We start from the raw sequence: 25,666 nt of genomic DNA, 5'->3' as shown, positions 1-25,666 counted from the left end.
TTATTTTAATAAATCTGACAGAAGGCTCAGCAACATACATTTTCTCCTCTAGCACTGTCTGCTGAGATCAGAGGAATGTTGCAGGCACACAGGAGAAAATTATTGCTAATTACCATCATTACACAACAAGGCAGTTACCACCACTGCATCTTCGTTTCTACGGCAACAAGACAAATGGAGAATGCTGCCTAGCGGTACTCCACCTGAGCAGCAGTTAGGCAGGAGTTGTGAAATTGAGCCAGTGAATGAGAAGCAGAGGTTTAGATGCTTTTGTCAACTAAAATAGATGTTAGACCAATAACCTAATCACAACAGTATTGTAGCTTTACTGATTTTATACTATGCTTTTACATTAGGAATGCTAACAAAAGCTATTTAAGAGGCCATATTAAAAACGTTTTCATAATAAAAATAACAAGACCTTAACCTTTCCATAGAAAATGTGAGTGGTGCTTGCTCGTGCAAAATTTTCCATCATGATGCTAGGATGTAGTGGGTGGTTGCCTGGGCATTGTTGTGCAGTTGCTGAATTGTTCAGAGCATTATTTTGCACGTTGCTATGTGGTTGCTAGGGTATTCTTGGTGGTTGTTTACTGGATTAAGTAAAAAGGTTGAATACTAATAATTTAAGTTTAATACTCAGGTTTAGGGGTTTATCTCTAACCAAAGTACGAGCAATAGTAATATTCATGGTTGCCTTAGCAATAAATAAAATGTACACTTCCAATTTTCCAACTTTTAAGAACCATGTGGACTCGTTTATCAACCTTGCGTGAGCAGACAGCCATTCTGAGGGAATGATGAGATCAGAAGGACTCCAGGAGTTCAAAGAAGAGTAGGAATTTTAATACAGGGAAGAATTTCCCTTGTACATTTCACAACCTAGAATCTTAGATTAAGTATCAAGGAAAACAGATAGTGTCGGAGTATTCAAATTGTTTCCCAGAACTAGCATATACACTAACTGAGCACTTTATTAGGAACACGTGTACACCTACTTATTCATGCAATTATTTAGTCAGCCAATCATGTGGCAGCAGTGCAATGCATAAAATCCAGCAGGTCAGGAGCTTCAGTTAACTTTCAAATCAACCATCAGAATGGGGCAAATTTTTCATCTCCGTGACTCTGAACGTGGTATGATTGTTGGTGCCAGATGGTCTGATATGAGTATTTCTGTAACTGTTGATCTCCTGGCATTGTCACACACAACAGTCTCTAGAGTTTACTAAGAATGGTGCCAAAACAAAAAACATCCAGTGAGCAGCAGTTCTTTTGATTAGAGAGATCAATGGAGAATGGCCAGACTGGTTTGAGCAGACAGAAAGGCTACGGAAACTCAGATAACCACTCTGTACATTTGTAGTGAGCAGAATAGCGTCTCAAATGCAAAACACGTTGCAATCCATGACAAATGAAATCCGCGTGTGGCGGATGGGCTACACCATCAGAAGACCTTGTCATGCACTTTATTATGACTATTGTGTTCCTATTAAAGTGCTCAGTTAGTGTATAATGGTTATTATCTTTACTGATCATAGTACAGTAGAATTCTAAATGCAACACTCTTTATGCTCAACTGAGCTAAACCTGTACTTAACCTGCCTAGGAGCATTTAAGGTGTGCAGCACAAGTTGCCATGGTGATCGGTTTCTCTAAAAAGTGAGCCACTGCAGTGACACAGTCAATCATGTACTTTTGGGGGGGCCTGGGTAGCACAGCGAGAAAAGACAATGACTACCACTCCTGGAGTCGCAAGTTCGAATCCAGAGTGTGCTGAGTGACTCCAGCAAGGTCTTTTAAGCAGCCAAATTGGCCCAGTTGCTAGGGAGGGTAGAGTCACATGGGGTAACCTCCTCTTGGCTGTTATAATGTGGTTCTCACTCACAGTGGGGCATGTGGGGAGTTGTGCATGGTTACCGCAGAGAAATAGCACGTGTGGAGGCTTCACACCACTCTACGCGGTAACGCGCTCAACAAGCCACGTGAAAAGATGCGTGGATTGACAGTCTCAGACGTGGAGGCAACTGAGATTTGTCCTCTGCCACCCGGATTGAGGTGAGTCACTACGCCACCACAAGGACCTAGAGTGAATTGGGAATTTGGCATTCCAAATTGGGGAGAAAATAAATCATGACTTTTAATTTGATAAATCAGAATTATAACCTCCTAGTGGCCTACACACCCTGTTCCTATGAAAACCATCCCACAGCCTCTCATTTCTACTAAAATACCACACAGACTTCTTAGGTTAATCAGTTTAATTTGCAATCCATAACTTGCACTGCTAGAAAGATCGTGATACTACTATTATAACATATTTCACAAATCAATCACAATAATTTCATTTCTGTTAGGCTCAAATGACAGGTGCTGTTCCAGTAAGCAGGTTTAGGATTGCATCACAATAAGATTTTAAAGTAGCTCTTATTTTGTGAGAAAGAAAAAAAAAACCTTGCAAAACTTTCAAGGCGTTAGCCTCACAACAGACAATGAGTTGACTGTGAACTCTTATATTGCTGTCTGTGGTTTGTGAATTACAGTAACCTCATAGTCAGACACACAAACACATTTGTTCACAACTCTGAGGCAAAAAAGGAACAAAGCCACAGAATGAATAAATTCCCCTAGTTCCAATCCCCCAAGGGAGGTAAACAAATGAAATGAGTTCAATCACTGTTCTGATTTTTAATTGACTTGCTATTATGTGAACTGACAAGCATTTTGTTTCTGTTTAAAGTTTAAGGTGTTCATAAAGGTACCAAAAAATTGTTTTGTTTTGGCATATTCAACTCAAATGTGTTTAGTTTTCTGTAGTATGAACAGCAAAAATCCACATAAAATTTTTATGTTAACAAATTTGATCTTCCATTCGAATTTCAGTCTGAACGGTCAGATCAGCTTTCAGGAAGCTTCTTGTCATTTGTGAAAACAAATTTGCAACATCATACAAAATTTGCAAAATTGTCTAGAGCTGTGTCCGAATACTCATGTCTGCTATGTTTTTCCTTAGCAAACTATGTGACATTCACTATGTAGTAGAACTGCAACTAACAATTATTTTGATAATCGACTAATCTAAGGATTATAGAATGATTATTTGACTATTCAGGTGATAATTGCAACAATTAATCATTAGCTCTTAAATCGACTATTCAGCCTGTGCCCTGACTTAAAAGGTTTTTTAAACATGCTTACTAACAATAAAGAGGACAAAATAATCTTTTAAAAATACATCTAAATTACATTCATTGAATTAAAGGGAAAAAAACGACTTTTTATTAAGTTTAATTCAGTAAAGAAATTCACTGCAAAAAATCCTCTTGTTATCAAGTGTTTTTGTCTTGTTTTCCATTTAAAATGGTCTAAAAATCCTTAAAACAAGGTACATTTATTCGAGAAGCAATACATAAGATATTTGGACGTAATTTGAGAATATAGGTTTTATTTAATACCCTTTTCTCCCAATTTTGGAATGCCCAATTCCCACTACATACTAGGTCCTCATGGTGATGCGGTTACTCACCTCAATCCAGGTTGCAGAGGACAAGTCTCAGTTGCCTCCGCTTCTGAGACCGTCACTCCTCGTATCTTATCACGTGGCTTGCTCTGCATGACACCGCGGAGACTCACAGCATGTGGAGGCTTGTGCTACTCTCCGCGATAAACGCACAACTTACCACGCATCCCATTGAGATCGAGAACCACTTAATCGCAACCGCAAAGAAGTTACCCCATGTGACTCTACCCTCCCTAGCAACCGGGCCAATTTGGTTGCTTTAGGAGATCTGGCTGGAGTCACTCACCACTCCCTGGATTCGAACTCACGACTAAACATAAACAATGTTTTCTTCTGCAATATAGCTGCTAAAGTAAATGTATGTTGTTTTAAAAGGCATTTTAGATATTTTTAATCGGAAAACAATCAAAAACGAAAACAAATCAAAAACGTATTTTATTGCAGTGTATAATGGGGGTGAAGACTACCTCTTTCATCTCTCTGTTCACTCTTTTGCAAAACAGCGGAAAATTAACAAATAATTTTTCTAAAAAATATAGCAACATATTTTGGACAGCTGGACTAAGTTGTGAAATTTAATAATACCAAGCTATAGAAAGTCAGATTTGTTCTAATTGTTTATTATGTTTCCAGGAGTGTTGGTTATTCATATTTTTGTGACGTTACAGCCAATACATCAGAAATGTACATAATTATGATTCAAAGTAATGGCTAGTATCATCCAATCACTGCCAACCACATAAGAATAAAACTAAGTTATAAATTCTAAATCTTTGTACTGATCACCATTGCCCCATGTCTACCAACCATGTTGAGTGGTCCAAACAACGTCTGCAGTCTAAAACTGATCTTTTGGTCTGATTTTAGGAGTGAATGCACTTAGATGCATAGAGAGCTATAGGATTCTCCCTTGATACTATTTAGTGAATGCCTTAACCTCCAGTCAGCTGTCTGTCTGCATTGATCTCAGAACTGTTCAAAATGCACCTTATTTTCATTCTAAGTCAATATAAAGCCTCTGAAAGCAAAATTTTTCAGCTTTTGGATGAACCCATTAATTCTCAATGTGACAATGCACAGTTGTGACAGGGCGAGGCCGGGTGGTGATTCTACACACCAGGTCCCTTATCAGGCTAATCAAGCCTCTGAGAGGGATAAAGGCCGACTGCGGAAGATGGTGTGGGAGAGAGAGATCGTTTATGGGCATGCCCGCCATGTGTGTGTTTGTATCTTTTGTTTAAGTTTCTCATTAAACTATTATTTACATTGTCAAGCCGGATCTCGCCTCCTCCTTGCCCATCTAAATCCCTTTACAACAGTAAATATAGGACATTGAAGGAAAATATGTGTGTACATTTTGTGGCGTTTCACGATGAATCGCCCAGTTTTAAAATAGCATATTGGATTACTAACTTTTGAATCAAACAGAATTTAATAGTCGATTTAAATGAATTAAAATTATGTGTTGCGTAGAGTAAAACCAAAATACAACGTCCACGCATGTGTACACGGGGTCGCACAACGTTAAAAAGAAACCTCAAAAACGTATTTTTAAATGTTTTGCTTGAAATGTGTGATTGTGCTACCTTTCTTCAAATATGCCAATTGGTTTGATATTTTTTGTTTGATTGCAAATGAATACATTGTGGCTTCAGTGTCCAAATACTTTTTGGGGCCACTGTATTACTTATGGCTAAATTATCCAAAGGTAGTCCATCTTATTAAAAGATGACAAAAAGTGTGCAGTAACTGCCTAGAAACCCATATCAAACCTACAAGCACACTTTCAGATATGTGAACTTCTGTAAACGGCATGTCCAAGTTAGAACTAACATGTGTCTGACAACAAAGATGCACAGCGTTTCATTCCTGTTTCTCCAAATAATTATTAACTTTCTCTTCCTAGTGTCAATGTTTGATCTGCCTCTAGAGAACCTAGATTTACACACAAGAGAGCCTGGCAGGATATGCAGAGAGTACTGGGGCATGCAGATTTGATTGTTCCTGTGTTTGCTAGCCTTTGTTACTGCTAAACTTGATGACCTCACCTCTATTGAGCCAGATCTCTTTCCCTCATTTCACATTGTGGCCCTTGATCGTCAGCCTCGCACATGACCTGCTGATCACACCTTTAACGCTTATAAAAACAGCATGCCGTTTTTCCTACTGAACATACAGATAGTTTCCCTGTAGCTCAAACGGCAAATCATATCGTTACCAACATCAAGGTCCTGGGTTCATTTCCGAGGCAACACAGATACTGATCAAACGTATACCTTGAATGCACAAGACGACTTGGACAAATGCATCGGCAATTGTAAAGTGAGAGAAGTACTGTCTCTGTGAGAACTGGTTGCATTTCTTCAACCAAGCTCACACACTGTGCAAATTCAAATTTGACAAACTATTATTATTGTATAGAACTAAGTATTCTGGACAGTTTTGATGAAGTAATAATAAAGTAATAATAAATCTGAAATAAGGATCAAAGTATTGTGTAGCAACCTGGTCAATTTAGAGCTGTCCAATTCATGCAATGGCTCTCTGACATGTCACAGTTTTTGCTAAATAATTACCCATTGCTACCAGACTGCCACGAAGGCAGCGCTATGTACGACATTGAATGGATTTCACATGGAGATATTTTTTTCCTGGCAATACATTCACTGACAGAGAGACAGGAAGAGCTCATCAGGTCAGCCAAAAGTTCTGCTGATATCAGCATATCAAAGATAAAGAGCAGTGTCCATAAACACAAAGCAAAAGGAACAGCAATGCTGCAGCCAACATTGTTTATTAGTCTATAATAGAGCAGTTAAATCCAAAAGCACAAAATCAGGTGCAAAATATTTAGGAATATAAAAATCACTTAAACACCATCTCTGAAACTGGCATTGGCAGCAGATTAACACAAAGCACATCTGTATAACTACGCTGTTTGAAGGATTTCTCAAATAAATCTCAAAACTCTAAATTAAATCTAAATGAACTCTAATCAAAAAGGGGAGACACTCCTACTTTGGAAAGTAACTAAGCTGATGTTACTTCACCAGAGCTTTGAGGCTCATATACTTTTGTGAAATAATCACACAATGATACGGTTTCATAACAATTGATTAAGAGTTGTTTGAAAAAAGACCTGTCTAGAAACATTCCACACCCATACCAGATTCCAAAAGAAAAACTGGCTAACCAAAAGGCCAATCCACAAAGCTGTTACTAGGAAACCACATTACGACTAAGCATTATGATTAAGGCAAACAAATATACGACACAAATTCGGGGGAAAATGGAAAATGGTCATGACTGATAATGTTCCAAAAGACACGGTGTTCAAAATTAGATTAAGTTTTAAATAGATCAAATGAGTCATAACAGGCCTGGAGAATATGCCAAGTTCCTCTTTATCAAACTCTGTGATTTCATAAATTTTTAGTAAATAGAGTAAAGATTCTACTGCAGATGCTTGCACAAATCTACCTTCATAGGAAGGTGAATCACCATTATGCTGATTATATGGCATGACAGCATATCCAAGAAATCCCGACTTTACTAACTGTCGGTCTACAAAATTTACATCAATACACCAAGGTAGCAGGAAGGTATAGGCCACGTACACACTGCAGCTAAATTCGGTTGTCAGTTCACCTTTTAATGCTAATCCTGTTCTGTAGACACATAGTTCGATAAAACCCGGGAGTTACAACCACATTCTCAAAAATGTCATGCAGTGTATATGTAACCGAACTGAACAAGTAGTTTTACATTTACATTTATGCATTTGGCAGACGCTTTTATCCAAAGCAACTTACAGTGCAATTATTACAGGGACAATCCCCCCGGAGCAACCTGGAGTTAAGTGCCTTGCTCAAGGGCCCAACAGTGGCATCCTGGTGGTGCTGGGGCTTGAACCCCCGAACCCCGAGACTCAACCACTGAGCCACCACTGCCCCTCAGTTTTTAATGACTTGATAAGTGCCGCATGTCAGATGTGTCTGTTTTATGGTGCAAATCACACTTACAGAGGTATGTGTCTTCATTTGTTCATATTTTCCAGTCTCTCTCTGCACTAGATTCTCTCATCAACCATGTGGTCTTGGGGTAACCCAAACAATAAAGCTTGCACACTTTTTAACAACAGCCATTTAGACGCTCATAAACAAAACATGGCTATTCTGTTGACAGCAGCAAATTAAACATTGTCAGATGATAATATATCTGTAGTGGATAATCTCTTTGCTCAAAAACAGAGAACACAAAATGGGTTAAACTGGTGGCATTCATGTTTCACAGGCGTAAGACACTGCAGCGTTGCTATGGTGATCACTTCTCCATTTCAATTGCAGGAGTCAGTCCTGTACCGTACACACATGGAATATAAATGAAGGGGTTTCACTCTAGCATTTAAATGTGTTTGTCACTCCCAAAAGTAGTGTGTACATGATAACACAATAAGCTTTGTTGGCTTATTGCTTAAGCTTTCTCTGCTGGACCATGGGTAATGTAGTTGTTCAACAGGAATTCCGCAATTAAAGACGATTTTTAAACAATAAAGTTTAAATAAAGCAGACGGATGGCTTAAAAGGAAGGATGGCTTCAACGGAAGCATATACCATCCATGAACAACCTTGGAGCTCATGGTAGGTCTGTCTTACAAGTTAGCATTGAAAATCAATTAGTTTATGGAAGACATTTATTAAGATTTTTACTTCCGGAACCAGACTGTTGCGATCTATTACACCGAGTCCTATCCAAATGTAATCAAATCGACAAGCAATGTGCAACAGGACATTTTGTTGGTCGCTTGGTTTCTATTTCTGCAGCATCATGCTGAGTAGCCCCACCCACCATCAAATTTCATTGGTCCAAAATCCCAATCATATAGCTGTATAATAAATCTAAAATACATTCTAATTGGTAGTAATGCACCGATGTATTAGACAATAATACAGGACATACAAATATAGGACAACAAAGGGCGGCTGTGGCTCAGGTGGAATTGCGAGTTGGTGGTTCGATTCCTGGCCCACACGACTCCACATGCCAAAGTGTCCTTGGGCAAAACACTGAACCCCAAGTTGCTCCCAATGGCAGGCTAGCGCATTGCATGGCAGCTCTGCCGTCATTGGTGTGGGAATGTGTGTGTGAATGGGTGATTGAGACGCAGTGTAAAGTGCTTTGAATACCGCTAAGGTTAAAATGGCACTATATAAGTGCAGACCATTTGCTATTTTACAATCATCAGTATTTGTTGATAAAAGCAATTATCTGCACTTGATCAAGGATGATTACATCCCATAAATCAAAAGGGGGAATGTCACGAAAAACACATCAGACAATTATGTCAGTAAATACTGTACAACTTATAAAATTATATGTCAACTTGGTACACAGATATTTTACGTTTACTTACAAAATTAGCTGTACCTAGGGCTAGGAGATATTGCTTCAGAAATTATATTGTGATATTTTTTCAGCAAATTGGCGAAATTCAATATATATGTCGATAATTGTGTTTTTGCTCTGAAATAGCATAAGTGTTTTTTTGGGGTGGGGTTTTATCAAAGGAACCATCATTTCATCTAAACACCCAGCCATGTAGAATTAATATTTCAAAGGCATTAAATAAAAATCTATTTAAAATGAAGGCATGTTTCCCACAGTTTTTCACTAAATTAAGACAATGGAGAAATAAATGCTCATAAAAAAAAGAGCTAAAACTTCTAGGCATATTCATTCTAAACAAAACTCATTTAGATGTCCTTACAAGTCACCATGCTTTGAACAAACACACATGAACAAATTCACCAGTTTCATCATAAATACTGTACATTCCATATCAAACTAAATATTTCTTATCAAATTAAAAAGCAAAAGCTGTGAAAGCACACAACTGCCAATTGAAGCTATGGGAATTATTCTGCCACAAATGACTTTCTTTAGAACTGAACATCATTAAATGGAGTATGCTCTAAAGCCTGCAAGTTCTACTTTCAAGACCAAACTTGATAGCATTCATTCTTGATCATACTAATTTGACGTTTAAAAAATAGATTTACTGTTACCAGACCAGTTACTCTGAAACATGGAAAACAGATAAAGACATAGCAAATAGAGTTACTTAATTACACAAAAGTTTGTGTAATTAATTATCCGTGATTTGAAACGAGGTAGCATAAAAAGCAGATCCAACAAAATATTGGTATTGGCAGATTTGTTCTAAATAATCGGATATCAGTATTGGTGCAGCCCTACTAGTTGGTAGGTTTGATCAACTGGCTACCGATCGGTCTCCGCCTATATTCAGATCATATGACTCAATCGGTGATCGGTAATTTGGCCGACTGCATAAACCGATCGCTCATGACGCAAAAAGACGTGCAGCTCCTTTAAGACATCAGCAGCACTGTCTTAGCATCATGGAATGTGTGGGGAATACTGGCATAGTGTTAAGACAACAAACTTGATTCAGCAGTTAGGAATGATGCAGTGGGAGATGTATGGAGAACATGAAAAGTTTGTGTCCTGTTCTGTTAATGTGGCATATCACACGCGACAAGGTAAAGGGAAAACAGTGCAAGCTGTGATACATTACTTATTCTCGCTCATGGCAGCAGCCTCTCAGTCTCCACTGGGCATAGGCATCTCAGTAATAATGCGAGTTACAAGATGTGGTGTAATTCAAACATCTTTTTTAAATACCTCCTGATTAAACGGCATTAACAATAGTAGCACCGTAGAGTCCAGAAACATGTGCTCTTTCCCTGCTTTCATCTCTTACCCTCATGAGAGAATTCCCTCATTAATGTTCAAACAGCAACAAGTGAAAAATTTACTTTTAATACAATCATGATACAATACAATCATAAAACTAAATTAAAACGCAGGAAAGGAATTTTTAAATTTAAGAATTCTGTATATAATTTTAAGATAACACAATATAATATATTATATCTAATGCAAAATAAAATATAAATAAAATGGGAGGAATATTACTTCTTATATGAAAAAACAACAATGAATCAATGATCAAAAATGTCATTAAAAATTAAGTTTAATTGCACCTATGGGTTATCAGTTTGTCTTCAGTTTGACAATAAGCTTTATTTTTTTATAGGGCTATCTATCTTAATATAGAGAATATTATTGTTAGCCTATACTTTTGTCTTGTTAAAAAAGCTTTTTAATAAGCCTTTTAAACTTTTTTTGTCAGCAAAAACTAGGCAAAGTGATATTACAGTCAAAAATATTCACACTCTTACACACTGCTCCAAGAATAACTTTAATCGAAAACCATGTGGTTAAAGTTTACAGGCAAAGTGATATTACTAGGAAGAGAAAAATTCAATTAATTTTAACAGTCTACAGAAAGTTTATAGCCAGTTATGACTGAGATCATGATAAAAGCTGAAACGATTGGTATCGGGATCATTATCGGCCATCAGGTGAAAAGAAGATCGGTATCGGCTGTAAAAATCCTAATCGTATCATCCCTACATATTGCCTGTGATTGGGTCACATTATATAGTAGTTTCCAGTTCAATGTGTGCACAGAGAAATTGCTTGTCCTGGAAACTTTCTGCATCATGCTTGGTTAGGTGTTTATTCTGCAAAGGAAAACAATAATACTTCAAAGATTCTCAATACTGAGAGTCTCAAACAAACAGCACGAATCAAAAATATAGCAACTATCCGCGAGCACCAAAAACACTCATTTCTCCCCTCCAATTTTTAACCGGCTGTCTTTGACAAATGGCTGCATAAATCTGAGGCTGCAGCTTGGATTAAGATGGAGCCCAAAGTAATGGTGAAGGCAAGACTGTAATTATTGAGTCCAAGGATAAGATGGGTGCATTGAACAATGATTTCAGAGTTTGGGGGCAATTTTAACACCCATCCTCTCTTTGCACAAGAAGCTGAGAATTTCTCCTGCACCAAACATAACAAGTGCCATTAGGCAGATGGCGAGCCAGTTGGTGGGAATATCAGCGATAATGCAGATACATTCTGAAACTTCAACTGTTTCTTAGGCATTCATCAGATCAGCATCAACAGCTGCTCCTTTCAGGAAGATGGGGAATTAAATGAGGTGGCAACACAATATGCTGGAAATTAGTACTGGTTGAAACTACAAGTGCCTGATTTAAAGCTTACTTCTCAAATTTTGTTAAGAGTATGTTTGTAGTCATTTGAGGTAATGAAACAACTCTAAAGCAATTTCATGAAAGTAATGTAACAAGTTGAGTGAGAAGGGTAATTTCCTTCTATTATTCATGACAAAGGCTACATCATTGTCACCTGCGAACACTTCTGTCTTGATTTAATCCAAGCTCACACTACTAGACAGAGGCACGTTGGCCTGCACACATTTTCTGTCAAGTCGGTGCGCACACACTACACAACAATAGGTGCGTCATTTACGAGATAATTCTGCTCCCAACTGTACTTGCGATACTTACATTCCATTTTTACACAAACTCATGCACGGACTTTGTTTACTTAGGCCAGCACAATGTAAGGATTCACTTCTTTTGATCCTTATCAAATTTTGAAGAGCAAATTTGGTATTAAAATTTACCATAAGCAAATGAAACAAGCTAAAACCTTTTCGCAGTACAAAATAGCTTCACTGAATCCAACATTGTGCAGAGCACATTGATTAGATTAGACTATTCTTGCAAGATAGAGGGAAGTGCTGTGTTGGCCTATTAAATTATGCTACCGGTGGATTTCATCTCAGCCATTTCTATTGACTTTTCTTATAAGTTGTCCAGCCCAAAGCCATGTCCAATTGGAAGTGTGCTGTAACAAACAATAGAGAGGCTTCGGATAATAAACTCACGGAGCACTTAATTAGGAACACCAGTACACCTACTTATTCATGCGATTATCTAATCAGCAGGGATGGGAATCGTTAGCAATTTAAAGATTCCGGTTCCTTAACAGTTCCAGTAACAATTCCAGTAGTTCTTTTAGTACTTTTGAGGAAGAATGATTTGAAAATGAGAAATGCCATTCTAATTGGATTTACTGTCCTCTGAGCCAAATTATATCCTTTAAGATTCCTACAGAGCAGATATAACAAATTTAGAAATACATTTAATACAATTAATGTAAAAGGTGTGTTTGCTGACTTTTTAGAGACATATATCAATCCAATAATTGATCCTAACTAGGCTACATACTGTATCTAAACAAAAAATAATTGTGAAGGCATATTTCATTCATTCATTTTATGTCAGTCATGTATTGGATTTTTATTTTATAAGTGTTCCTTGAGGTCCACTTATAACGTGAGAGTGATTTCTTGTTTTTTGGGGCGTGTCCATGAAGACTTCAGTTTAAACACCCCCGCCATTACGCACGTATAGGGTTGTTTTGAAAACTTTGGATGGTTAAAAAAATTACAACCAGAGGAATGCATCCATACATGTATGAAGCCAGAGCCTGATCCTGAATTTGAATAAAATTAATCCCCTCCACAAACACCACCAATACAGCAGTCTGTGACAGCATGGTAAGTAATTACTGTAATGTACTTGTCTATTTGTGTATTAGGTATTAGTTTTATTCTTGTTTAAACCAAGACGAGACACAACGGTGTGTATCTTGTTACATATTTGGGGTTTTACAAATGCTGAGTAATGCATGACAGTACCAAATAAAGTGTAAATACATGGTGCTATCACATTGCGGCAGCAGGGGCGTGGTCACCCGCCCGTCCTGAGAGAGAGAGAAATTATGCCGAACACCTGTTTCTAATTCCAGTGAGCATGGGGAGAGCGACGGGGCACTGTAGAGGCAGGGGTGTGTGCCCACCACCTCACGCGGTGTACTAGCCGCGATGCCGGGCGGTGGCACTGGACCCACTCCGCCATTCCCTTTGGCAGTCGACGGATCAGCTGTTCCAGCACCACTCCTGCGACGTCACAAGTCCCCGCCAGCAGCCACTTCCGGCACACGTCTCCGAGCCATTGGTTGAACGCAAAAGGGCAGCCAGTCCTCTCCAGCTTCAGGGTTCTGAAGAGCTGCCGGTATTTCTCTGGACTGCGGCAAACCTGCCACCGGCAGTTGTTGCGGAGCGAGCTGGGCTTCACTGACAGCAATGGAAGGAGTCTGGCCGCCCACTGGTCACACGGCCAGTCCCAGTGCAGTTTGCTCAAAAAGATAGAGTAAGGACTTTGGGTTGTCTTCCACGCCCATCTTTAAGAGTTTGGGTGGGGGCAGTGGGCTGTGGCTGTCCAGGGTCGCAGCCAGGGCTCTCTCCTGGCTGAGGAGGCTCCAGATCACATGCCGGTCCTCTGCTTGAGCTTGCAGAATCTCAAAGAACCGGCGGTCTTGTTCTTGGCACAGCTCAAGTAGGGTTTGTTGGTGAGTTTGATGTAGGCCAGCAAGGGACTGGAGGACTTCGGCCAACTGGGTGGAGGGCTCCATGGGACATACTTCCAACTTTGTGTCTTTTCAACTTTTCAGCTTCACAATAATACATTTTCAGCTTCACAATAATAACTTTCTGGACCCAGGCTCTCTCCCCGGTCTGTTGGTTGTGTGGCTGCTTTTATACCGCTCTCCCCATGCTCACTGGAATTAGAAACAGGTGTTAGGCATAATTTAGCTCAGGTGTAAGTGCCCTTACCGCTTTCTCTCCGGATGGGCCCTTGACCACGCCCCCGCTGCCACACACATTTATAACTGTGAAAGGATGCACTTACTGTTCAACATGAAAATGTATACAGGATACATTCCTGTGTATATTATATATATTATATGACGAATGTGTTTGTCATTCGTCATATAATCATCTTTCATAATATATTCAGTGTAGTGACAAATGCATACGTTGTTCATTACAATGAGTCATGTTTTAATTAAAAAGGAAAGAGATTGTCTAAATATAACGCTATCAATACTCTTTAGGTGCATCTGTGGCAATTGTGCCATTATGCCAACAGAACAAGAAAATATATGCTGCTTAAAGATCCCTGTGCATTAAAACACACGAGTGTCTAAAATCACTAGGATTAAATCAAATACTCAGTACACATCTAACAGTCTGTAACTGCTGCGTTGCGAGCTCCGATACAACACTGCGGTTTATTGTTTGTTCTGTTTACAGTTCATTGTTTTTTTGTCTTGGATGTTGTCTGCCTTATTGTTTACGACAGACAAACGCTTTTGGACATAGGTTCTACAACTCCTTAATTATTGTATTGTATATTGTGTGTATTGTTTACTGTACATTGTATATAATTATTGTGTTGTGTAAGTATATGTACATTTGATATGTAAATTGTGTTGTGTAAATATGTTGTTTACTGTAATTGGTATATGTCTCGTCACTGTCATGACTGATATGTTGCTCGGAACTGCACACAAGAATTTCACCTACTGTTGCACTTGTGTACATGGTAGTGTGACAATAAAGTGACTTGATATGATTTGATTTGAACTTACGAAGCAAAACAATTAACATGGATACACACACTTTTTTGTTGAGACATCACTGTCTGGTCCAATATAGTTGGCACTGCATCAACTTTTAATTTAAGTCTCTCTGCAAATCCTGCTTGGAACTTTTTCTTGTTTGTGAAAGAATCATAGGTAAAATGAAGTGAGCAAACAAACATGTTCTTACCAATGCAATCCAGGACTTCATTAAAAATAAACGTCTGCCACTCTTTCTTAATGTTGGGATCCTTGCGAAGCAAATGCAAGAAATCTATTTTCCCACAACCTGGCACTGCACAACGTCTTGACATCTTTGTTGCCATCGTGACACCTCCTGTTGCCCCAAAAATAATCTCACCACTCAAACCGTCGATGATAAAGTAGGCATTGATCTGTTTATGCAGAAGCTGGCCTGTGCTGATATAATACCTCACAATGATGTATTAGTGAAGAGGAAGTAGAGAACAAGTCATTTTGGTAACATGGTTTCAATAAAGCTTTTTTTGGACGAACAAAGAGGTTTTCGGTACTGAATTTTACAGTATTTTTTAATAGTACTATGAACTCTTATTTGTAAAGATATCATGGTAAGTTTGAGTTTCCAATTCATGACCCCTTTAATTAAACAGTGTCATATGAAATACCAGTCAGTAACTCAAGCACTGCTTGATTAAAGTCTCACAGGTCTGAAGTCACATGACACAACAGTAACAGTTCCACAGACAGTTAAGACTGTATTCTGTTGTCTAATGTTGTACTTAAAGCTTGTAAAACTTCAACAGTTCTTATATAATTTTGAGTTGGACATTCATAACTTGCACATCAGAGTAAGATTAATACTACAGCCATGGCCAAAAGTATTGGCAGTGACATACATATTTTGTTTTGCAAATTTGTCTGCTTCAGTTGTTGTGGTGTTGATTCACATTGTTTCTAGATTATTGTGCAGAGTGATCAGATGCATTTGAAATAATTGCAAAAAGCTTAATTGGCCAAAAAAATCTTACTTTAATCACAAAAACCCACATTTCACAGTTTTTTGGTCCTGGCACAAAATGACCAGCCAACATAATTTCACTAATCATATCAGCAGCACCTGGGAAATTTTGAACGAGTACTAGTAAGGTGAAATCAATCTATCATTCTGATTGGTTTATAAAAGCAAACTGATAGCTATAAAAGGAGGGCAGAAGTGCTTCCAATCATTGTGTTCTTGTTAGCAATGGCTACCTCTAAAGAAAGACGTGCGGCGATCATCGCTTTGCATCAACTGCAGTGAAGAAGGCTTCAGGATGTCCCAGAGTGTCCAGCAAGCACCAAGACCGTCTCCTCCTGAGGAGTCAGCTATGGAATCGTGTCACCACCAGTGCAGAGCTTGCTCAATATTGGCAGTAGGTTGGTGTGAGTGCATCTGCACGCACAGTGATGCGAAGACTTTTGGACAATGGCCTGGTGTCAAGAAGGGCAGCAAAGATGCCACTTCTCTCCAAGAAAAACATCAAGGACAGACTGAAATTCTACAGGACGTACAAGGATTGGACAGCAGAAGATTGGTGCAAAGTTATTTCCGCTGATGAAGCCCCCTTCCGACTGTTTGTGACATCTGGAAAATCGATAGTCCAGAGAAGAAAAGGTGAAAGCTACCATGAGTCCTGTGTCGTGTCAACAGTGAAGTCAGGGGAGAATGGACAGACTGGTTCAGTCTGACAGAAAGGCTACGGCAACTCAGATAACCGCTCTGTACAATTGTAGTGAGCAGAATAGCATCTCAGAATGCACAACACATCGAACATTGAGCCGGATGGGATACAATAGTAGATGACCACGTCGGGCACTTTATTAGGACCATGGTGTTCCTAATAAAGTTCTCAGTGAGTTTATATATGTAGCTAACTTTTCTCTACAGGGAAGACCTGGACAAACACCAAAGTATATCATATCGTATATCATATATTCTGGTGAGATGGAAGACGGGCATGTTGCATACTAAAGATAGACCATTATCCTAATCATTAGATGCTATGTAAAGATAAAATGAGATCTGGTGCAGAGTTGGAGGTTGTCTCTTGCCAAATCTCAGAAAATTTACTTCAATAAGAGAACAACAGACAGTATTTTACATAACACACTGAACTTCCATAGCAACAGCAAATAGAAGAACAACAAGAGCTAATCAATGATAAAGACTCTTAAATAGAAAAACTGAAAAATAATTTGTTAATCTTGAGGCGACGTTAAAAACATGTTGTGTCCAACCTTAATCCTAGCGGTACCTATAGATTCTGGAGCCACTCCACGTGTGAAAAGCTCTTGATAATCCCTCTGCTGCCAATCACCTACCCAGGCTTTTTTTTCCTCTCGCTCATTTTCTTTTCCACATGTTTCACAACATGTGCATGTCCACCTACACACTCCCATTCAATAGGCTACTTAATATTGGAAATGTGACTGCCTGCAGATAACTGCATCTTTGGAATTCTTAGAGAATGGCTGGGGGAAGAAAACATTTAATCTAACGATGTTTCACATAGAAGCTCAAGATCTTCTAGGTACTGACTTCACTGTCAAAAACGATTTATGATTGCAGCATTGTAATGTAAATGCATGCATATTACAAAAGTAACATAAAAAGATCACTTTTTAATGGGATTATGGGACAAGTTCCTGTTATGTTCCACAGGTGGATATAGGCTAACAACAACAACAAAGTGCAAGTTTGAAGATGGTCAAGTCTAAAAAAGTGGTCAGTCAATCACGCCAAGACAAAACAAAAATCAAAGAAGCTCTATTTAAGGACACTGCAACGTCAACATTTCTGGGACATGATGACACCTATACAAAGTTCTGCCTTGGTTATTTTTATGACCTTGTGTCTGTTGCACTGCATCTTTCCATACATTTCAAAGTTAAAAAGGGAAAGCCAGAAAGCCCTTCAATCAGGCCCGATCTCTTCAAATCCACCCCCACACGGACTGCATTTAGAGCCTGGCCAATACACAGTGAGCACACACCACCCACTCAATGAAGAAAAGACATGCAAATGACAAATCACTGAAGCCCGTAAAGGGAGAAAGCTGAGTGAAGGGCTATTAGTCAACCTACAACACAGACCTCACAATTTCGACGTGACAAAATGTTATGCAAAAAAAACCCAATGTGATCCACAGCCAACTGACTCCTCTGGTTGGATACTTGAGATTATCTGATTCTCCACTAATGCAGCACATTCCAAAGGCACTGACGTGCCTATGATGGCCAAAAATGCTACTCTAGGAAGGCAGTTTACTAGGTTGTTCTCCTGGAAATGTCTAGAAAGCAAAGGCACATGTTAATTTGTATAGATTGAATAATTGCAAAGTGTCTCGGAGTAATTTACCAGTTAAACTTTATTTTGCAACTCCTGACTAAATAGTGGTAGCACTGTACATTAAGGTTGTATTTGCACACATTATTTAACTAGACTAGTTCACATGAATCAAAATTAAAAAATACTTTTAAAGCATTTAATCTTGGTTCATGCTAATTTTAAAATATAGTCATACATTATTAAATGTGTTAACATTCGCTTATGCATTATGAACCAAGATGAACAAAGAGTACATGACAACAAATGCATTTACTAATGTAAGCAAACATAATTGTAAAGTGTTACCTAGATAGTAAAAAAAAAACATGGCAAGTGCAAGCGAGCTGTACAACGTTGATATACTATTTCTCGCCTAGTCTGATGCAGTACTGGTTAAAAGTGCTTGTGCTACTTGAGCAATTTCATAAAAATGTACTGCGTGTTGTGCATCTGTCAGAATGTCCATTTAAAGCTGAAGGTTGTGCTTCTTCCCACATCTGGAGTTTAGACCAGGACTCTTCACCATAACATTATCATCAGATTGAGACAAAGTAGCCACGACACACATTCATGTTACATATCAATTTATGTTATCTAGCGAAAACGTGACCTTTCAGCGGATCACCTTGACTGTAACTTTCAGTTTACCGATCGAATCGTATTTCTTCCTGAACGCAGAGAATCAGGTGAGTAGCGGTCATTCGTTAACCGTTGTAAATCGGGATACAATCCGCATTTAATAGAATACAAAGGGAAAACACATTCGTGGAGCCTCTTGCAGACAGCTCAGTATGGTTGGGATCTGGCATGGACAGTTAAATCAAAACCATGTAGTGAACTCACCTTCTTCCCTTACCACCTCGCGCTGCTCTCGTGCCGTCTCTTCAACCCAAAAATCTTACGATAAAAGTCCAACACAAGCGTCACTCCGCTTGGTAATAATCGCCAGAGGAACAGTCTATGTTTAACTCGGTGCTGTCCTTATTCCTGCTCTTTATACGCGCGTCGATTGATATTTATCAGTGTATTATTGATCTACTCCAGCAGCAGTACCGTTGGCCCTAGCGTCTCCTTCACAACTGTTCAACTTCGAAGTTCATACAAAAGTTGCAGCTTCGCTTCGCGCTGCATCTGCTGCTGATGAGGTCACTGCAAGCCGCTGCTTTGCGTGGAGGAGTCTCGCGATAGCTGAGAGAACAGCGGCGCGTGATTTTGAAGCAGAACAAGGTTGCTATGTCCAAATTGTGCGTTATCCATTTGAATCCATGTCAATTGGGTGACATTGAGTGGTATACTTTATTCTACGATTAAAGGGATAGGTCACCCAAAAATGAAAATTCTCTCATCATTTACTCACCTTAATGACATTCCAGATGTGTATGGCATGACGTGTATCAGAATCAGAATGAGCTTTATTGCCAAGTGTTCTCACATGTACACAAGGATTTATTTTGCTGATAGGAGAAACAAGTGCACACATAACATTAATGTCAGAATATAAAACAAGGTAAGAGTATAAATAGACATACAAATAATAGGACATGTAACATAATGGCAGACGTACATGTGCAAGTGTGAATGTATGTGCAAGGTAGCAGTACGTACAGTTATTGAATTAAATCTGAGTGAATTTTCATGTACATGAGATATGTATTTACATTATTGCCCTATGGGGGAGTCTTGAGGTAGTTTAATTGTTTATGTGGTAAATTACCTGAGGGTAAAAACTGTTCTTGTGCCTGGATGTCCTGCCGCTCAGAGCTCTATAGCGCTGGCCAGAGGGCAACAGTTCAAAGAGGGAGTGGGCAGGGTGTGTGGGGTCCAGAGTGATTCTATCTGCACGTTTCCTCACTCTGGAGACCTACAGGTCTTGGAGAGTGGTTAGGAGGCACCAGTAATCCTCTCAGCAGTTCTGACTGTCCATTGTATTTTCCTTCTGTCTAATTTGGTGGCTGAACCAAACCAGACATTTATAGATGTACACAGGACAGACCACATGTGTGTGAAGAGTTTTAGAAGAATTTCTCAGCAAGTGAATGTTGGCCAGAAATCTGAAGGTCCAAAAAGCAGATAAAGGCAGCATAAACGTAATCTATAATACTCAAATCCAGGAGCACAAGAACTATCTGAAAACTGTGTGGTTTTCCGCCTCGCTCTTTACAATATCACAGTTTAAACAATTTTAGATTTTTATTTAGAATATGTTTTTTTTTTAAGTATGTGATAGAATTTGATGAGAACTTTAATAATTAGAACTAAGATATAGAAACCACGAATGAATGAAAATGTTCATATTAAACAAAATAATTATCATCAAATTTAATGACTGTCAAACATTTCAAAAATTGGTCCAGTCAGCCAGAACCAAAGAATCAAAGCACAAACAAAAATCCTTAATGTCCGTGTCAGATCTGATCTTACCTTAACAATTTCAGAAGCTTGTATCACCTCATTGTCTACACTGTTGACTTGGTCAGAGAACGTTTTTTTTTTCTTTTCCTAAAATAGATTTACCACAAACATCACCATTACCGTTAATCTAAATTCAATATAATTGCCAAACAAAAAACATGGAAAGTCAAAGAATAATATAATTGTTCAGATGTATACTATGACATAAGTTTGTTGTTGTCACACACATGACTTTTTGAAAGACATCCTGAAAGTCTGTCCCCTTCAGTTTTTTGGCTGGGTGTTGTACATGAGACATTATTGGTCTACAGTGTCTCAGTGAAGAAAACTAACAATAAATATGTCAGAGATTTAAAACTTACTAAAAGTAAACTTACTCCCAAAATGTTTCCATCTCTATCTTTAGCTCAATATCATAGCAATATGATAGGTGTGGGTGAGAAACAGATCAATATTTAAGTTTTTTTTTTTTTTTTTTTTTTTGCTATAAATCACTTTCACATCTGAAAGGGAAAGTGAAGATTTTTAGTGAAAAATATTTATTTATTGATCTGTTTCTCACCCACACCTATCATATTGCTTTTGAAGATATGGATTTAACCACTGGTGCCATATGGATTACTGTTATGCTGTATTTATGAGCATTTTGGACCTTCAGATTTCTTGCCACCATTCACTTGCATTGAAAGGACCAACAGAGCTAAAATATTCTTCTAAAAATCTTTGTTTGTGTTCAGCAGATGAAAGAAAGTCTTACACATCTGGGATGGCATGAGGGTGAGTAAACGATGAGAGAATTTTTATTTTTGGGTGAACTATCCCTTTAATGTATAGAATTTGTTTTGACTAATCTTTTGAAATCTAGAACAGTTTTGTTTGTTTGTTTGTTTGTTTATTTGTACTACTTCATCATCTGACTTCTACAAGCAAAAAAGTTTCCACTGCCTCGACATCTGCCTTGGCTTACTAAACATACACGATTTTAAATTTTGCATTGCCTTGCTCATCTCATTCCACACACACCACACAATTATGTTTATGTCTTTCTATTACTTTTGTATTATTTGTTGTACTTCTGTCTATTTATTTCTCTATAGGCCTACTATATATTTAAATTGATATCACTTTACAATAAGGATCCATTAGTAAAAGGATTATTCAGGGTACAGGTAAAGCTCAATCGACAGCATTTGTGGCATAATGTTGATTACCACAAACATTTCCTTAATACATAAAGCAAAAATGGAGGTTACAGTGAGGTACTTAAAATGGAAGTGAATGGGGGAAATTTTTGGAGGGTTGAAATACAGAAATGTTAAGCTTATAATTTAATAAAAGCACTTACATTAATGCTTCTGTAAAAACCCATGTATTATTTGAGCTGTGAAGTTGTTTAAATCATAATTATTTACTGTCATTTAAGGGTTTTAGAGTTTGTTGACATTACATCATCATGGCAAAGTTGTACAATTGTTAAACAAGTTAACCTGTCTATTGTTTATGGTAACACTTTTATTGTAAGTGTCTCATTGTAACCCAGATTATTTTATTTATTTATTTTTATTTTTTTTAAGAAAAGGAGGGGCAGGTCAAAATTAGTTTTTTTTTAGTTATTAACATTATGCCACAAATGCTGCTGATTGAGCTTAACTTGTATTGAAGCCAGAATATTTCTTCAACATTAGTTATTTACATTAATAGTTATAATGTTATAAAGTTAGTTACTTATACAGCATTTATTCATCTTGGTTAATGTAAATGTAAACATATAGTAATACATTTTTAAAATCAAATGTTGTACAGTACATGCTAACTTTATTTAATGCTCTATAAACTATCATAGAATGAACAAATATATTTATATAATTTACCATTAACAAAGCTTAAAATAATACTGTAAAAATATATTGTTCATTGTTAGCTCTTGATATCTAATGCATTAACTAATGTTAACAAAAGGAACGTTATTTTAAAGTGTTACCTTTATATTTAATGCAACAACCATCCGGACTACAAAGAATAAATGTGTTGTATCTTTACAGTGACAATAAAGAGCTTGACGTGACTCCTGAGTAATACTGAAACTGTAAAGCAGGAAGGTCAAAGATAGACTTTAAAAAAATTGGAAAACTAATTAAACTACTTTTTATTAAGAATTTATTTAAGGATGTGATATCTGACAATCTCCCTGTGCTTTTGGTTACTGCGTCTTCCTTAGGAATCCCTTTGTACTAAATGTTTTTTTGTGTGTTTTGAGCAAGAGCACCTCAAAAATATAAAGTTTTTTCCCCCAATGGCTATTGTTTTGTGAGAGATTTACAAACAGATTACACTAGTTCTTGAGATTATTTACTTTTTTGGCAAACATTATCATTGTGGGCAAAAGAAACCATTGTGTCAGTCAGGTGTTTCCGTGGGTACCATTTGACATTTCCCTTCTAAATGATTTAGGAATGCCTTTGTCCTATGTGAATCAGTCCAGAATCTGTACATGACACCCCCTACATGATGACCACACTAGTGCATGTGTGACCTCACATAGGAATGTCTCGTCAGAGATGTTGGGAGGCCAGGAAGAATGGTTCCATTCATTGAGCTTTAGTCAAGCGATGCAGATACACTAATACAGAATGACATGAAGAAAGGTGACAAGTTGTTGCAGAGTACACAAGGTCTTTGTGTGACCCACTGAGACCAGCAATGCAGAGAGTGTGTGTGGGGCTTCCACAATGGCTGATGCACTAGTTAGTCTGAGTGATTTACATAATTTAGCATAAAATTTAGCAACCCCATGATGTTTATTGTTCATATGTGTTTTATTACATTGATTGAATCAGCTAAGTAATTACCAAATGCCCACAGAGGGAGATTAGTGATTATGTCAGTTGTACTTACCGTGTGTGTGCCAAGCCTTTATTATCAGTTCCCTTAGAGGAGCATTAGTCCTAATGCAAGACCGTAATAATGACTTTTTCTAAAGAAATCATGATTGTTGTTTCATAGCTCAGAGCAAATATTAAGATGTGCGCCATATGTAACTGGAGATATGTGTGTGTTAAACAGTGCCAGTCCTAGCCTTTTGGGGGTACTATGCAAAAATGTGTTTGGGACCCCGTCATTATGTTAAGATACCCTGAGAAATGTGAGAATTCAAAATTTTTGACTCAGTCTGCAATAATGCAGGGCTTTTCATTAAAAACACTGTATGGAGCTCACTCACTTGACCCACAATTCTCTCTGGGTCTTTCAAAAATCATATAAGCATTGCTTACATTGAAGCTGTCATCAGGAGAACACACTGTGCCACTTGAAAAGATTGAGTTATTAAATAGCATGAAGCATTTACCCATGTTTCCATTGATCATGTTTTTATTTTTAAAAAGGGGGTCTGTCATACTTGCTTGTTTTGATTATTGGGTGGTTACCTCTACCCATTCCCTCCGGAATCTATGCCCCTGCTACTGGTACTCTTCAATTCACGAGTCAATATTCTCAGGCACTTCCATGGCCACTTCCCAACTGAAAACGATGATTTAATACAAAAACAAATAGTTTCGACTTTTTTTTAAAGAAGATAATTTTTTTTTTTAAAAAGGTAACATTGAGGCACTCAGAATGGAAGTGAATGAGATACATATTGAAGGGTTTAAAAGCAGAAATGCTTTTATAATTTATTTATAATTTTTTATAATTCTTATAATTTTATAAAAGTACTTACATTAATTCTTCTGTTAAAACTTGTGTATTATTTGAGCTGTAAAGTTGTTCAAATTGTCATTTACTGGGATTACAGAGGCGTTATGTTGATATGACAACAAAGTTGTAAAATTGTATATCTCTACACAGAAAAGGTTAGTAAGCTGTTTTATCACACTACAATTATGCTACCACACATATTGTTTATGTCTTGTGGCTATATTTTTGAAACAGTGAGTGTTTTAATGTTTAGGGATAGGCTCAATTCACTTCCATTGTAAGAGCCTCACTGAAATCCAGATTTTTGTGGTAATCACCAATATGCTACAAATGCTGTCGATTGTGCTTAACATTATTGAACCCGAAATATTCTTTTAATGTTCAAAATCATCCCGTCACTGTTTACAGGTTGAGAAACTGCTTCAAATTATTCAGTCTGTGCAGGAGCCATCTGATTGGCTCCGAGTGAATCGCAAATCGATTAATTGAAAAGAACCAAGTAAAACGAGCGATTCATTTGCGAATCAGGCACCGCTGGTTTTGATTCTAAACAGGTGACAGAAAATACTGTATATGAAAGATTTTAGCCAGTCAACAATCCGTCTTTATGAAATAAGGACTTACTCTGATTCCATGTACACACGTATTACCCAGACGTCTATTTGATGTGTGTGTTTACATCTGGAAGACATATTTTTTAGGTTGTTTGCTCATCTGCAATACGTCTATAAAACATAGGCCTACTGTATGTCAATAAGTATGTCTCGGTTGTCAATAAGAAATTCATATGTCTTTGTGACATTTAGAATTTAGAATGTTTGTAAATCTGATATTTTTATGATTTTTAGCAAATGCAATGCTTTCCAGATGAAACGCTCTTCAACAGACATCATGTGTGCTATCTGGATGAATATCAATTACCAACATTTACTTAATAACCCCTGCTTCAGTGTCACTCAATAAAGTTCCAAACAAAAACATAGTTTTACATAAGTGATGCCCCTGGGCACTATCAAACAGGAGCAATGCAAGTGACTGTCAATTTAGGATTTCAAACAAGGTCTTTATAATACTTTCTTTATCCTTTCATTAATGTCTAATGCATATTTACATATTTTACTATCCAAGTCCATGCATACCAAAATGCTGCAACACAGGTTTGAAAAAGCATTTTATGCATAAATAATAGAAAACGTCTATTTATGAAATTCTGTGGTATGTCATTGATCATATTCTGACTTAAT

General features: G+C 37.7%; 1 protein-coding gene across 4 annotated transcripts in view; it reads right to left on the bottom strand.

Annotated features, from left to right (window-relative positions):
* Positions 1–19,383, bottom strand: part of LOC127621999 (signal-induced proliferation-associated 1-like protein 1) — a 123,254-nt gene extending 103,871 nt beyond the window's left edge. For all 4 annotated transcript variants that reach the window (XM_052095847.1, XM_052095851.1, XM_052095852.1 and 1 more), the window contains exon 1: positions 19,158–19,383. The gene's annotated coding sequence lies outside the window, so the exon portion shown is untranslated. The remainder of the gene's footprint in view (positions 1–19,157) is intronic.
* Positions 19,384–25,666: the final 6,283 nt, after the last annotated feature.

The sequence above is a fragment of the Xyrauchen texanus genome, chromosome 28 (assembly GCF_025860055.1).
Source record: "Xyrauchen texanus isolate HMW12.3.18 chromosome 28, RBS_HiC_50CHRs, whole genome shotgun sequence".
In the NCBI taxonomy this organism is placed as follows: domain Eukaryota; kingdom Metazoa; phylum Chordata; class Actinopteri; order Cypriniformes; family Catostomidae; genus Xyrauchen; species Xyrauchen texanus.
This window is presented reverse-complemented; position numbering and strand designations above follow the sequence as displayed.